This window comes from Mastigoproctus giganteus, chromosome 12 (assembly GCF_048544385.1).
Source record: "Mastigoproctus giganteus isolate SK-2022 chromosome 12, ASM4854438v1, whole genome shotgun sequence".
NCBI classification, from domain to species: Eukaryota; Metazoa; Arthropoda; class Arachnida; order Uropygi; family Thelyphonidae; genus Mastigoproctus; species Mastigoproctus giganteus.
Window position 1 is genome coordinate 148,472,060 of NC_143586.1, and position 16,195 is coordinate 148,488,254.

Here is a 16,195-nt window from a genome sequence, read left to right on the forward strand (position 1 = left end):
TATGTTCGGATCGTTTGAAATGTTCTCGACTGATCCCTTTTCTATCAGGAAGCAGCGATTATTGGTATAAAAGGGATCAGTCGAGAACATTCCAACCAGGAAGCAGCGATTATTTTGAAGGCTGCTCTCTAATACCCGTCTGTATTGTGAGGAGGCAGGCCATCTAGGAGCACTTAGTTACTGGCTTCCTACGTTTCCAGCTGGTTATGTATGTATGCCGCTTGAAACGAAATTTAAGCGTAAAACGGAGTGGGAGATAGTTGAGTAAGTCGTCGGGGCGAGATTGGAAACGTTAGTAGCAAGTTTGGAGAATGGCAGAGGTGTCCCCCCCCAGGGAAATGAAAAAGTGAAGTCTTAGCTGTGGTTTAAAGGTAGTGAGTCCTACCCGGACTGGAGAGAGAAGCCAGCCTCAGTCAACAGAAGTTACCCTACCCCCAAGAGCCTTGTGGGTTTGCATGTTGTTCACACGTTCCACGTTCTAGAGCCTGCCCAGTGTGATGAACCAATTCCAGTAGATAGGCAACAACTGTGTTTCTCCTCCCTGGCAAAGGCAGAAATTGATCATGTCCTAGAGTGAATGGGTTTTGCAGAAATGCTGCCTTAGGAGTTCCTAGGGCCAGTATCGATGGGAAGGAGGTCCCACGTCGAAAGACTAATACAGTATCATTATTCCACCCTGGATGATGCTGCATTCAAGGTTCGCAGATGAAGTTCGTAGGGCGAGTTATGCGCAGCTCAGCTCGAAGAGCTTATTGTTGCTCCATGTTCTGTAATTAAGTAGTATGTGCATAGTATGATGTGAACTAAGGGACACCGCCTGATATAGTATTACTTGTCAGGGTGGTGCCTGGGGTTTTACACAAACTTGCCGAATATCACTCAGAAGAAGCATGAACATTGCTAAGACAGTCGTGAGTGTTTAGTGTGATGGCATGTTTGTGTTATATGAATGGCCCCTTAGTAATCATCTAGCAGCAGACACCGGGAGAGCTGCTGGCTAGTTCTCGTTCCTGCCACGAGGAGGTGAGCCATCTAATTTACTGTTGCAGAGAACTGCTGACTGGTCTGCCAGCACTCTTGCCTCGACAAAACTGCAGCAAGCCCTTGAGAAAAGTAAGGCGTGTTAATGGTAGGAAGAGTTTCGATAGAGAAAGGGATATTAGGAGAGTCATCTTAAGGCGAAAGTAGAGCATAGAAGCCTATGGTAGGGAGGAACCCTGAAGAAGGGTTTAAGAAATCCGTAAGTGAGTTGGGAAAAAAATAGAATGTGCAAAAGTGTGTGATCAGATGTTGGCCTACTGAAGAGCTATTGAGTTAAATATCCCACATTAGAGAGGTCAATATTCCACTCCTGGGATACCCAGTTGTCAGCAAGTAAGGCCCCTATATAAGCTTGTGAAGTTCTGGAAGAATATGACGAGGCAAGAGACCTCCAGACTCCATACAAAGGTAAAGACACCCAGGCATCAGCAGACAGGTATACACATCATAAGCGAAGAAGATCCCAACTGAGTTGGAAAATAGCCATTGTACTATTTTTAATGGAAATATACCTAATTTAAAATGGGTCATGAAACCGCACATATAGAAAATGGACAAAAAAAAAAAGTCACAGGCACAAAAAGTGTAAAGAATCAGGGAATACTTATATATCTATAAGTATCTTATAGATAGATATTGGTATTTCCCGAAGCATCTCTAAGCTCTTCATAATTAGTATAACTCTTTTAAAGATAGAACTAGCCTCTAAAATTGCATTATGCATAATATATGAATATGAGCCTAAAAGACTCATAGTATAACTCTTTAACTTTAGTATAACTTTAGTATAACTCTTTAACTTTAGTATAACTTTAGTATAACTCTTTAACTTTAGTATAACTTTAGTATAACTCTTTAACTTTAGTATAACTCTTTAACTTTAGTATAACTTTAGTATAACTCTTTAACTTTAGTATAACTCTTTAACTTTAGTATAACTCTTTTAAAGATAGAACTAGCCTCTAAAATTGCATTATGCATAATATATGAATATGAGCCTAAAAGACAAAGCTGTTTCAAAATTAATTAAATGCGTGCTAAGAACCATATCGATCAACTCTCATAGCGCAGCACAAAATTACGTTGTTCAGTTATTTAATTAAGTTGACTGGAGTAGGAAATTATAATCAAGCAGACAAGGAAGTGGGTGGGCGGAAGTCTTCAAACAAAGCCCAGGTCAAGTGAGCACGCTACATCGTCACCGGTAGAAAACGTGTTCTAAATACCAACTTTCTTTTTCCGATTTTTGTTTTTGAGTTATCCTATGCCCTTTCAAGCTGCGATTAGCAAATTCATACTACCCAATTTAAGTCCATATTTGAGCTTAGGCACTTAAACTACATTTCAGTCATGTGACCTTTCAGTTCTGAAGCATAGCCTGACATATCATGTCTGAACTTATATGTAGGTATAATTACTATAAATGAAATTTCTGCTTACTCCTAGAAAACCACATAAAATCAGAGGAGTTCACAAGGTATAATATAAAAACATCGTCGCATTTGGTGGTTACATGACTTGAACCACAGTCAACTTGACTCACGTTTGACCACTCAGCTACCGTGGCTCATATTGAACTGCGGTGCTCCTTCGAAATATGGTAAATCAAAAAAATAAGGTGAATTTCAGTATAGCATTGCAAACATAAAGATTCAGTATTTTGCAACATTGAAATCCTCCATCTTTACATATTTATAACACCAACTGCCATTTTTTTTTTATTCCATTCCAGAAGAAAGTGCATTTATCTATGAAACCTACTGTACAGGATAAAATTGCAAATTGGTAGTGTCATCAAATTTATAAAGATGGGAAAACAAATGTGCAAGTTATTTCTAAAGCGTAGACGATTATGCATTGCATTTTGAACTGCATATCCTTAAACTTGCATACCCAAAGTGTACATTACACAAACTGTACCAAATAAAGCGGAAAATTGAAAACTGGGTTTCTAGCACACGAAAATCAAGAAAAGAAGAAACAGTAGTCGCCAGAATAAGAATCGGGCATCCCATCTTACACATTCTTTCATATTGCGAGCAGAAGGACCACCACGATGCCAGACTTGTGATAGTATCCAGACAGTAAAACATATATTAATAGACTGTCCTAAATATACAAATGAACGCAAGCAAGTTAAAAAATGTTTATAGGACACATCACACCATCACCCTAGCAGATCTCTTGAATGATAGAGATGACCTTACAGATGTTTTCACCTACCTTAAAGATACTAATTTATATCATCTCCTCTAAGGAAGTAAGCACAAGCTACAGACTAACTGATGAAGTATGAATCAGAATAAAAGGAGTAACAGAAATTCAAAGTAAGCACTTCTGAAACACATCATGCCCTATGAACTGGCGCATTATGACCAACGTAGTCCATGCGCCATTAAACCCTAATACAACCAACCAAAGTGTACATTAGATTGCCTAGAAGTGTGAAAATTACGAAGAGCAGGATCAGAAATGTATGACCGATGTGGATAGAATATCAGATTTTATTTCTCGAATACAATCCAGTGTTGGCTTGGCAGTATGCCGCCGTAGCCTAGTGGTCAGGCGCGCGGGTGAATAAGTACACGTGCCTTGAGTGACCGGGGTTCTAGCCCGTGACTGCTGAATGCGGTGCTGTTTCTTGTATTCTGTGTATCTTGTAAACTCCTCTGACCGTTTGGTTGTCCCGGAGTATAAACAGAAAATTTATTTATTTTATTTATGGGAGCAACCATTGTTTTGCTGCAGAATAATTCCTTTTAGGGAAACCTTGCCTTTTCGACCGAAAGGCTGATCAACATTCCATTTACTGAAAATTCTACCCGAAGTAATGCGTCCGTTCCTCTCAATAACTCCGTTAGCTTGAAGCGTTTAGGGCATAAGCCTCAAGCTATGAAGGAGTCTAGACTATGTATAAATATAGTGCAAATGCATCAGAAATACATAGCTGTATCTGAATAAATCAGAATATTGGTAAAACGGCATCGTTTTAAGTTATATCTCATATTGTGAATACCTTCACAACGAGTTGCCATGATATTGCATTACTTCGAATAAGTAACGCTTCACCTAAGGAGAAGACTAATGTTACTTATTCTCAGATGGATACCACCACCCAGACGGCACCGTTTCAGAGCTATTTGGCCCTTCTTCGGTGGGTGGGTAGGTACCCGAGTGATGCAACGATGGCAAAACAGTTATGAAGTATAACTCCACAATATGAGAGATGCCTGATGGTGTATCATGTATTTAGACTCAAGCGTTTAGGGCATAAGCCTCAAGCTATGAAGGAGTCTAGACTATGTATAAATAGCTTGAGGCTTATGCCCTAAACGCTTGAGTCTAAATACATGATACACCATCAGGCATCTCTCATATTGTGGAGTTATACTTCATAACTGTTTTGCCATCGTTGCATCACTCGGGTACCTACCCACCCACCGAAGAAGGGCCAAATAGCTCTGAAACGGTGCCGTCTGGGTGGTGGTATCCATCTGAGAATAAGTAACATTAGTCTTCTCCTTAGGTGAAGCGTTACTTATTCGAAGTAATGCAATATCATGGCAACTCGTTGTGAAGGTATTCACAATATGAGATATAACTTAAAACGATGCCGTTTTACCAATATTCTGATTTATTCAGATACAGCTATGTATTTCTGATGCATTTGCACTATATTTATACATAGTCTAGACTCCTTCATAGCTTGAGGCTTATGCCCTAAACGCTTGAGTCTAAATACATGATACACCATCAGGCATCTCTCATATTGTGGAGTTATACTTCATAACTGTTTTGCCATCGTTGCATCACTCGGGTACCTACCCACCCACCGAAGAAGGGCCAAATAGCTCTGAAACGGTGCCGTCTGGGTGGTGGTATCCATCTGAGAATAAGTAACATTAGTCTTCTCCTTAGGTGAAGCGTTACTTATTCGAAGTAATGCAATATCATGGCAACTCGTTGTGAAGGTATTCACAATATGAGATATAACTTAAAACGATGCCGTTTTACCAATATTCTGATTTATTCAGATACAGCTATGTATTTCTGATGCATTTGCACTATATTTATACATACTCCGTTAGCTTGTTGAAGCATGCTAGCTGAACTTGAGTTATTTATGAACGGTTCACGCCACTTTCGCACATTTTTCGATAATAAACAACTGTCGCCGTAGCGTTAATTCTACGATAAATTTCTTTACCATCCTTGCGACAGACAGTAAAAATCGAATGGCACTTCGCTATTCAACAAAGGTATAATCTTGAAATGGCGGTTGCTGTATTGACACGTCCCGTTAAGCTCTATTGCCAAATTTACATCAGTGATAGGAGCCAGTCGCCTCAAGACTACTGGTTACGTCATTTCGCCGTCAGACTTTAGAGAAGATACGAGTGGTCCCAGGAAAACCAGTAAGTGTTTCCATGACACGTAGAAAACTGTATGCCACGAAGTTACGTAGAAAAGCTGCACAGCAGGCTGTTGATAACAAATGAATGCCCGCTGTTGATTGGCATGGTGCAAGACACACCAAACACTGTATATCATTTGTAAATCGGTCCTGTGACGAGTTACGTTACACGCTGGCGCCTCCGTAGCCAGGTGGGCAGGAGCAGTAGTGCGTAGCACATGCTTCTTGATTAGACCGGGGTTCGAGCCCGTGACCACCAAATACGGAGGATGCGGAAAGGTCAGGGAATGACCACCGCATATCCCCGGAGCAATATGGCCTTAGTTTTTAATGCTTCTAAAAACCAAATAACAAACAACAACAACGTTACACGCTCTTGTCCGATGTACGTTTTTGGGCATGAATAATGCCTGGAGAACGCTTACTATCTCAGAGTGCTGTCCTAGCCGCGAAGTTAGGAGGAGTGGTGTAATGGTTCTTGAGCTGTTTCTCGTGGTGTGGATTAGGTCTGCTGGTCGCAGTGCTTGTTATCATGGCTATTGTATCCTGTATTAATGTTCTAGAGAATTCTGTGTACTCTACTTTGCAGTAATTTTATGGAAGAGACCGTTACATCTTCCAGTACGATATAGCTCCATGTACGAAAAAAAAAAAAAAAAAAAAAAAAAAACCGGACTGTCAAGGTATAGTTTGAATAGAATAAAATCGGAACATGACAGTGGTCAGTTCAGAGACTGTCTTCAACCCAAATGAATGTCTTTGGGTTAAACTGAAGCATGAACTGTGGCAAAAAAAGACTGCCCTCATCGTTAGTGCAGCTCATGTGCTTTAAAGGATACACACATGAGCTGCACATGCGTGTGTCCTTTAAATGTGAGGAGTGGAGTACAGCTCTGTCAGAAATTAGTAGTGTTCACAACCCATTGATGCCGTCAGTTATTACAGCACTACTAGTCAGTTACCAAATTGTTAATACAATCGACGCAGTTTATTGTGATCACTTTGGTACATAGTTTAACTGATTACAATAAACCTTTTGATAACAATAACGGATTAAACAAGAATGCAGCTGTTTATTGATGCTGAGCGGAAATTGTACATAAAGAGGGTGGAAAAGTGGAGAGGATGAAACCATGAAAATTAAGTAGTGTAAAAATACTTTTATTTCAATATTTACTCCTTTTAGAAAGTCATCAATAAAAATGAAACTGTCGTAATGTCTGTGGAAATCTGTACAAACGATTAAAACAAATAAAGAAAATTTTAAAATCAACAGTTGGAAAAGGATAAATGCACCACAGGAAAACATTGAGATTGTTAGGAGTACCGATATAGTACTTTATTTCATCGAATAACGACACCGATAACCTTACAAAATTTACAGTTACTTCGTAACTGTAAAATTACGAAGTTCTTGTGGGTCTAGTTCCTTCTTACGAAGTAACTAGACCCACAATGTGTCAGAGATCAAGAACAAGTTGGAACGTGCAGTAATTTTTCATTGCACATTCGTAAACTGCAATGAGGCAAAAAAAAAAAAAAAAAAAAGCAACAGCATAAACCAAAAAGTTGATAACAACAAGCTTCGTTTTTGCTATTTATTAGTTTACATCTGATCGGGATTTCATAAAAGTGATAACGTTACATGAATGATAACATTTTAATCACACTTAAGGCGACGTACCCTGTAGTTCTTAACATATAGATCGTTTTACATTTATTAATACTGGTAATTGTGTTTTGTCTTGTTTATCTCAGTTAAAAGTTAATATTTAATGTCTTAGTATTGACTATCTTCATACTTAGCATTTTAGTAGGGAGTATATAAACTTAGTGCTGAGATACTTGGTTTACTAAATATCTTACTGCTTGTATTTTTCTCAGCTAAAAGTTTTCTAATATCTTAATCAGTTCTCTCGAACAAAGTGCCACTTTCCAAATTCTTTAAATATCGGAGATTATGTACGATGCCGGCAAGGAACTGAATAAGTAAACAAAAGTTTCTACGCCATTTAAAATCACGGTTGTCAATATGAATATTCCTAACAATTTTGTTATTTCAGGCATTGTAATTTGTATTTCCTTCTCATATCTGCCAGCTCTCCATGTCCCTCGTGGATAGCACAGTTGGTATAATCACTATCCTCCTCACACCGAGTGAAAAAGACCCGAGTTTGAATCTTGTTAATGGAGGAAATTTTACAAATTTCACAAAGTGGATGAGTTAGTCGGTCTCAGGCAAGAGTGGGTAGCTGATTTTTACTACCGGAAACTCGTGTTTATCGTCCGGAAAACAGCAAATCGACCACAGAACACACGCAGCTTACAGACATATTATACACGGCACAATATGGCCTAGGTTGCTGATACATCTAAAACCCTACAAAAAACAACCACTCTGCCAACTCACCAGATTTTCGATAATTCTCTTTTTTTCACCCGTTTGACCTGCTTGATAGTTGGTTTCAAACAGTTTCTTCGTCTTTTTGCAAAAATTAACACAGCTTTATTTTTTATTTTCGAAAAAAATAGTAAAAATACTTTAAAACTGAAATTTTTTTTAAAACAAATTTCATGAATTTCTGCTTATTTTCGTTAACGAATCAGATCTGCTAGTGTACATTACAAAATATAAACGCGGTATAATAGCATTATTTTCTGTAGTGTGTGACCATTACATTGTATATGTGTGGTACGTACCTAATTAATAAAGTATTTCAGTAAGATACCAAAGAAGTATTTCACGGATTTCAGATTTTCCATGTAAAATTTGAAATCCGTTTTCCTTGTGTACTATATGTAGAAGTGATTTTTCAGGTTCAAGGTGCTGGAAGTGCGAGATGTAATAAGACATTTGTAAACAAATAAGCAGAATGACAGCTTGCAGTGGAGAGAGAGAGAGAGAGAGAGAGAGAGAGAGAGAGAGAGAGAGAGAGAGAGAGAGAGAGAGAGAATACATAAATAGATGTAGCATTTAATAGTGACGATAATGATGAACAGGCCGAATGTTTATTTTCATCTATTGTCATGAACATAGATGTACGATCAGCTCACATTCCTGTCAGATGTGCTTATCATGCAGGTGGGTTGTTCAAAAATATGTTCCCCAATAATAAAATAGCATAAAAAAAAAGTTTGCAGAAGAACAGAAGCAACAGTTATTGTTAGTGAAACTGGACAGATAGGAAAAGAAGATGTTATTGATGGCTCTGAAAAATGGTTCTTTTTCGATTCAGCCAATGGGAGAAGAGAGATGCTGGTTACGTGGTAATACGTAACAAAAGCTTGTTTTACTGTGATAAAACAAGCTTCTGTTTAAGCGCGGTCACGCACTATGTTTATCTAACATGATCACGCGGTACCATACTTGATTTCCATATGTAACGTATTTATTATATGTGTAAATACACCATAGTTTTTTACCCATAAATTTAAGTACATAGTGTAACGGCATCGTTTGATGTATTTATGTATTCATTGCAGAGGAAGAGACACACAGTGTCGAAAGCTTCATTTTATTTTACTTTATCAAAAGAAGCGAGCGCAGGGGTTGAAGCCCTTCTAGTAAAAAAAAAAATTAAAAAAAAAAAATATATATATATATATAAAAATCGCAAAATCAAAAGCAGCCGTTTATTAAAATTATTTGTCATAGTGTACAAAGTGTTTGAACAGTTTATTTCTGGAACCTGAAAGCATGTAGTATTCTTTCAAAAATCTGCAGCATTTAGTACTGATAATCACCCGTTATGGTTAGCCTGAATACTGGTTTAGCAAAGATATATAATGTATATATATATATATAAAGGAGATTGAGCTTGGTGGTAGCAGGCTGCCCTTGTCATCTAATTAATTTGTATTCTGAAAAGGAAGCTGCTTACCTTCCTGTGAACTGTGAAACTAAATGAATATTTAGTTTCATAGTTTAATCATGTCATTAAATGGGACGTTTTCTTCGTTTGTTTTCTTGAATGTTTGGTGAAAATTTACTAATAGCTAGTAAATGCTGTGTGAAAGGATAGATACCTTTCAACAATTTCAACTAATGCAGCAATTGAAATAAAAAGATTTTGAAGGGTATTTGTATACTTTGGCTATATTTCGTTAAATGTGTAAGTAGTCTGGTAGAACAGTGGCTATTTAAAGAAGAGGTTAGAAGTGCTTACAAAAGCTATACGAGCACTTTTCAGAGCCGCTAAATTGAAAACTGCAAGCGATCACTAATGAGTGGCACTGACTCATGTGCAAATCCAGTTCATGATCCAAAAGTTTTGAAAGAAAACAAAGTAATGTACTCAAGAAAAAGAACTTCTGAAAATACTAAACAAGGGATACTAAACTTAATTGTCTGGCCAAGTAATCTGACAAGTATAGTCATGTTATCCTGATTAGTGTAGAAAGTCTGTTCGTGTTCCTCTCTTCTGACTTGAATAAAGCAGTTTGTTCGTTTCTTTTATGCAAGCAGTTGAAAAATTGAGCAGAGCTCTTCAGTCCAGCATACTTCACTCCACATAACGAGTTGTCGTTATTCATAGATATGTTGAAGGATTTTACATTAAAATTTATTACACTAGCAATTTTTAAATTTCACTTCTACTTAAATTACATAGTCAACTACTGTTTAGGAATTTTATCACCATAGCTGACTAAACAAGAATTGATGTCTAATAGAGAATTCAAACAGAAATCCGCAGGAAAAAAAAAAAAAAAAACATTTAAAACTACAATATAGAAATCCGCAGATAGAAAAATCTCTGGTAAGGTTTCAAAGCATCCAATGTTGGTACACAATCGTATATCTATATTTTAATGAAAATGTGTATGATAGTCATTGAATTTTAATTTATATTGCAGTGTAGACTTTAAAAACCATTCCCCCCCCCCTTCTTTATGAGAGGAACTCCTGCTCTTCAAAAAAATAAAATTAAGTCTTGTTTCTTTGCCTGTCTTGACCCAAAATTACCTGATCTCCAGCTACTTGAAAGTCAAAAGTAATAGGAATAGCAAATGATGCAAGAAAGCAAGTTTATATGGCATCAGCAAAAAAAAAAAAAAAAAAAAAAAACACCACAGTTCAGCCGACCGTACTCCAAAGATTTTTCTAGTTCTCCTTGAATTCATTAAACCCATCCACTTCAACAACAGATGGAAGCCTGTTCCAACAATCAACCACCCACTGACTGAAGACAAATTTCCGCACTTCTATCTTACAACCATCCTTCCTCAACTTAAATTTATACCCCCCTCATGTGTGTAGTTTCAGGAAGTGGAAGAATGCCATTAACATTCTGCTTACTCAATCCATTCAAGCCTTTAAACACCGCAATCAGATCTCCCCGCAGGTGCCTAGGCTTGAGACGCTGCAATTAGTGGAAATGAATTATTTCTAGATATGAGCACCCTTTCGTTCCCTTCACCAATCTAGTTGCCTTTCTTTGCACGCACATTCCAGTAGATCCACATCACTTCCTAAAGTGAGGCCTCCAGACCTGTATACAGTGCTCAAGATGCCGCTTAATCATGGCCTTGTACAAAGAGATAATCACTTCCTTAGCTCTGCTAGCAAAGTTTCTGTATATTATTGACAAAAGCTTTTGTCAGAGAATTTCATGTCTGACTGCACAATTACCCCAGTTCTTTCTCATTCTCAACTACTCTGAGTGTAGTACCACATAGTTGATAAGTTTACTCTGGGACTAATTCTATCCATATGCAGTACATTGTATTTGTCAACGTTAAACTTCAATTGCCATTTCTCAGCCCATTGACCAAATTTTCCTAGATCTTGTTGTAGTAGCTCACCCTAATGACTGTCGTTAGGGTGAGCTACAAGGGTCACATCGTCTGCAAACTTAGACATTAAGTCTGATATACCTTCATGAATATCATTGATAAATATTGAAAACAACAATAGGCCCAGCACTGAACGCTGGGGAACTCCACTAATAACATTAGGCCACGAAGATCAGTGCCATTGATAACCACTCTCTGTCTTCTTCCACTTAACCATCCCTTTATCCAAAGCTGTAACTTGCCCTTGATTCAACATTTGCTGCAGTTTGTACAGCAGTCTTATGTGCAAGAGCTTCAAAAGCTTTCCTGAAATCCAAGTATGCGATGTCAAAATTATTTTTATGCATCCAGTTCCTTGGTCACTACATTATAGTAACCTATCAGACTGGTTAGACAAGCCTGCCCCTTAACAAATCCATGCTGTGATTGCAGTATAATTTCATGCCTGGTCAGATGGCCCCGCATTACTTCTTTAACCAGTGATTCCATTATTATTCCTGGAACAGACGTTAAACTAACAGGTATGTAATTAATCATGTCCCCTTTTGAACCCCCTTTATGAATTGGGGTTACATTTGCACATCTACAATCTATAGGGATTCTCCCTGAATCCAGTGATGCTCTCATAATTATGGCTACGTTTGTGCTTACCTCCTTTGCTCTCTCCCTTAATATAATTGGATAGGTTCCATCCACCGAGGTACATTTTTTTTTATGTGCATCTTCAACAATTTCTATGCATAATTTTTGTATATTTAAGCCGAGTACACAGTTTGATCCATGAATCTATTTTAGGCTATTTAGATTACTCCACTTAATATTACCAGCACTTTTAACTTTTCATAAAACGGATAAAACTTGCTTGTTTTAAATTTTTGAATTGAAATTCAAAGGTGATTTTACTTAACCGAAGGCGCCTCCGTAGCCAGGTGGGAAGGAGCAGCAGTGCGTAGCACACGCTTCTTGATTAGACCGGGGTTCGAGCCCGTCACCACCAAATACGGAGGATGCGGAAAGGTCAGGGAATGACCACCGCATATCCCGGAGCAATATGGCCTTAGTTGCTAATGCTCCTAAAAAAAAAAAAAAAAAAAAAAAAAAAAAAAACCAAACCAAAACTTAACCGAATATCAAAAAAATATGTTTCCTTTCCCCACAGGCAGCAGGGTGTCATTAATGGATATTAGGAATCATACGGTAAGAGAATTATTGTTGAATTTGAAAATTGAAGCACTTTCTTCTGAACAGTGTTATAGTAATAGTTATTAGTTATGTGTTAGGGATTTTCCACAGATGTGTAAAATATCGTCATTACAGCCAATAAAATGTAAACACCGTGAAATGGGATAAATAATGCTGAGAAAATATAAGCCACATGATGACCTTTCATGGAGAAAATTAGTATTAGGTAAGAAGGATTTGAAAATGTTCCGAAGCGTCCAATAGATCTCTAAAATGTTTGCTTAACTAACCGGTAAATAGGCGTAGCGTTCGCCTAGTAATTAATTAAACGCGAGCTTGCTTCATCCATCTGATAATCTTACTAATTTTCTACCTTTTCCAGTCCCTAAAGAGGGGTCTCTGTGGGACTTGTTCTCTTTTCCTCGCGATAAAGGACTGCAAAAATATAAGCATAATAAATAAATATGTTTTTGAAAAAAAAAAAAAAAAAAATGGCAAGTATTCATCTTTCCCTGTAAAATATAAAAATTTATCGATTGCACACGCAAATACAAGAGCCATAACGAGGAACTCTCCTAAGGCAACTATCCAGATTCATTTAAGACTTCGCGTCGAAAAACCAAATGAATTTGCATAACCATCATCAGTATAGCATATATTTGCTTATCAACCTTTTGTGCAGATATCCTAGTAGTGATAGGATGAGGGTGTAACGACCATCCTGATAAACGTTGCATAGCACAAAGGCGGAAGTTTTTTTTTTTTTTTTTTTTGTCAGAGCAAGTAAGGCTGTGAGGCATCAGTGGATGTTATGATCGATTTGCCTGTTTTGTTGGAGATGAAAAACCTGAGTTTCCATGGGGTGGAGGTGAACATGCAGCCTTCTTCCAAGACCTGCTTATTCGATCATGGTATGACAAAGGCCGCAAAATCTTTCTCCCGTCTTGACACGGTTCGAACCCAGGTGCTACATGGTGTGGAAGCACAGTAATTGTAACCACTGCACTGACGGCGAAGGTGGAAGCATCGCAATTAACCTATTGCTATTGTGGTTTTGCAGTGTAATCATTAAAAGTAGAAGAGGATGAATTTATATTTTTAAGGAAATACAAAAATTAAAGAAAGCGATTCTGTCTTCTCATAAGGCAGTAAGCTCTTTTATAACCTGAATCCGAGTAGCAACGGATTGCATATTCATAGGACTGAATATAGGTCCATCACATATATACCCAGGTCGCGTTCAACAAATGAGGGTTTTGAAAGCTGCTGTCTCTGCTAATAAGGAACCTTCATCAGTGTCTGTGAACCCCATAAAGGTGCAGCAAGGCCTATTAGTTCGACAGAATGATGCATGTGGGCTATCACAAAGCTGTCAATCTTGCCGAAGGCGTGGTTTACAATCCGGCAAAAATTTAAGAAGATAGAGTGCGCTCAGGTAAGCCATGCAAATAATAATAACTTAGAGACTACCTCCCATCTTTCTAAGTTCTTATTTCTTTTCTTTATGATTAGCAAAATAGCCAAACTTCCATCTCCCGACTGCTCCTTTTAGGTCAGTGACCCGAATTTTCTGGCTTGGATCTAACTCGTGTTTTCCCATTGCGGAAGAATGGATATCAACAATGGTAGTGTTAATAGGCGGGGGCCATTAATCACAAGAACGCTATCATTTTCCCACAACGCTGATTATACATGTAAAGTGTGAAACACTGCAAGATGGCTTCTAGTTAATTGTACCACACAAGCTACCTTGGGAGGAGAGCCCTGACACGCTGTTTTCCTGCTAGTGTTCGCCTAGTAATTAATTAAACGCAAGCTTGCTTCACCCCTCTGATAATCTTACTAATTTTCTACCTTTTCCAGTCCCTAACGAGGGGTCTCTATGGGACTTGGTCTCTTTTCCTCACGATAAAGGGCTGCAAAATTTAGTGGGGGGAAAATATCACCTTCAGCATATTTATTTAGCTTTAGTGATGTTTATACATCACGAAATATCGGTGAAAATACAGTTGCTTTTAATTTACCTTAGTAGCAGTGTACATTTTCATGCATTATTAAATTAGACTTATGAAACACTTTGCACTTTACGTATCTGTTTGAAGCACTAGATGAAATTTTTCACTATTTTAAATTTTTTATATTTTTACTGGCCTGGTTTACAATCCCAAGAGAAAGATGGCTTAGCTATAATATTTTATCAAAACTATATTTATGGCGTCAAAGAATAGCGCTAGCAGTGCCATCGCTAATGGAGCCAAAAGGGCTCGAAATATACAACAATATGTTCGCGAGGAGTATCATCAATCCCTCTCGTCATATGAGTCCTTCCTTCACTCGGTATTGCTAAGTAAGATGATCTATGACTGCCACAGTGATAAAGTAAGAAAAATGACATTACAAATAAGAACGCATCGCTTCCTGTAACTCATCCATCCCCGACAAGTTATCTTGTTTCATTTCCTCAATCATTGTACCCCGACAAGAGGAAATGTAGTCGTTATGAAAAATCCTTTCGCATATCATCTCCGATGTTCATTTCTGCTAAACGATCGTCAGTGGCACAAGGGTGGAGTTGGGAATACATTTAGTCGTTAGAAATGAATCATCCAGATGGATTTTCTGGAGATAGCTGAACTCTAAATTGGGCATCGGTGTTTGCATAAGGCATTAATTTATCTGAAAACAGAGCAACGTTAAATTTGAGCAGTTTAACTACAGTATTTTCTCTCTCTCTCTCTCTCTCTCTCTCTCTCTCTCTCTCTCTCTCTCTCTCTGGTTTTAGCAGTTTCGTTTCTGCTAAAGATGAGCCTGTTTTACTTCTGTGATTATTATTTCTTTAACGCCCAGATTTTTAAATTTCTTATTCATTAATTTATTTTTTCCCTCTAAGCTCTCATTTCGATTTCACTTGCGAATATTTTCGGCAAATCAATTTTTACACCTAATCGTCTCACTCAGGCTATGTTCTAAAATGTTTTATATCTAAGCGACTTCAGTTTTCTTTAATGAATGAATGATGTTATAAAATCTTTCAATTTTTCTTTTTTGGTACAGTATTACTTTGTTTTTATGCAGTCTTGATTTTTATTTCTTTTCTAATAAAGAAAGTACGTACTGTACATGGCTTACTTAAATTAGGCATTATCGTTAATTCCAATTTATTCTTAAATCGTCCATGAAATGGTTTTTTGTAAAGCAGTTCGGATACATATCTTTTTTTTTTTCTCACTCAAGGCGCATTTGGAGTAAAAAGAAAACAGTTCAGTGTATAAGACGTTTCATCGAATATTTTTCAAAGATGAACCCACACCTATCATTTTAAAAAGTTGCTTACTTAAATAAGCTTGATCGAATTTTTTTTTTTTTTTTTTGTTGGGACACAAATAAATTTTTTTTATTGGATGATAAAAGCTGTTAAATATGTAAAGTTTAAAATGTGTTTATAAGACATTTTTAAAATAAGAAAAATGTAAGCATACTAGAAAAAGAAAAAAATAAAAACACTCCTTTTTACTACATTTAAAAAATCGCATCTACAAGTGTTATAAAATATTTTGGAAGCTTAAACTTAAAAAAAAAAAAAAATAAATAAAAACCTACAGTTTGGCATTTTATTCAAAGAAGCATTTTCTTAAACCCTGCTGAGGTCTAAATTCGAACAAAATATTTTCCACAGAACCAACGGTTATCTAGAAAATGATGTTTTAGTCAGCGATGGATCCATGAGGATCACGATGGATCACCCTCCCTAGGGTCTGGGATGGA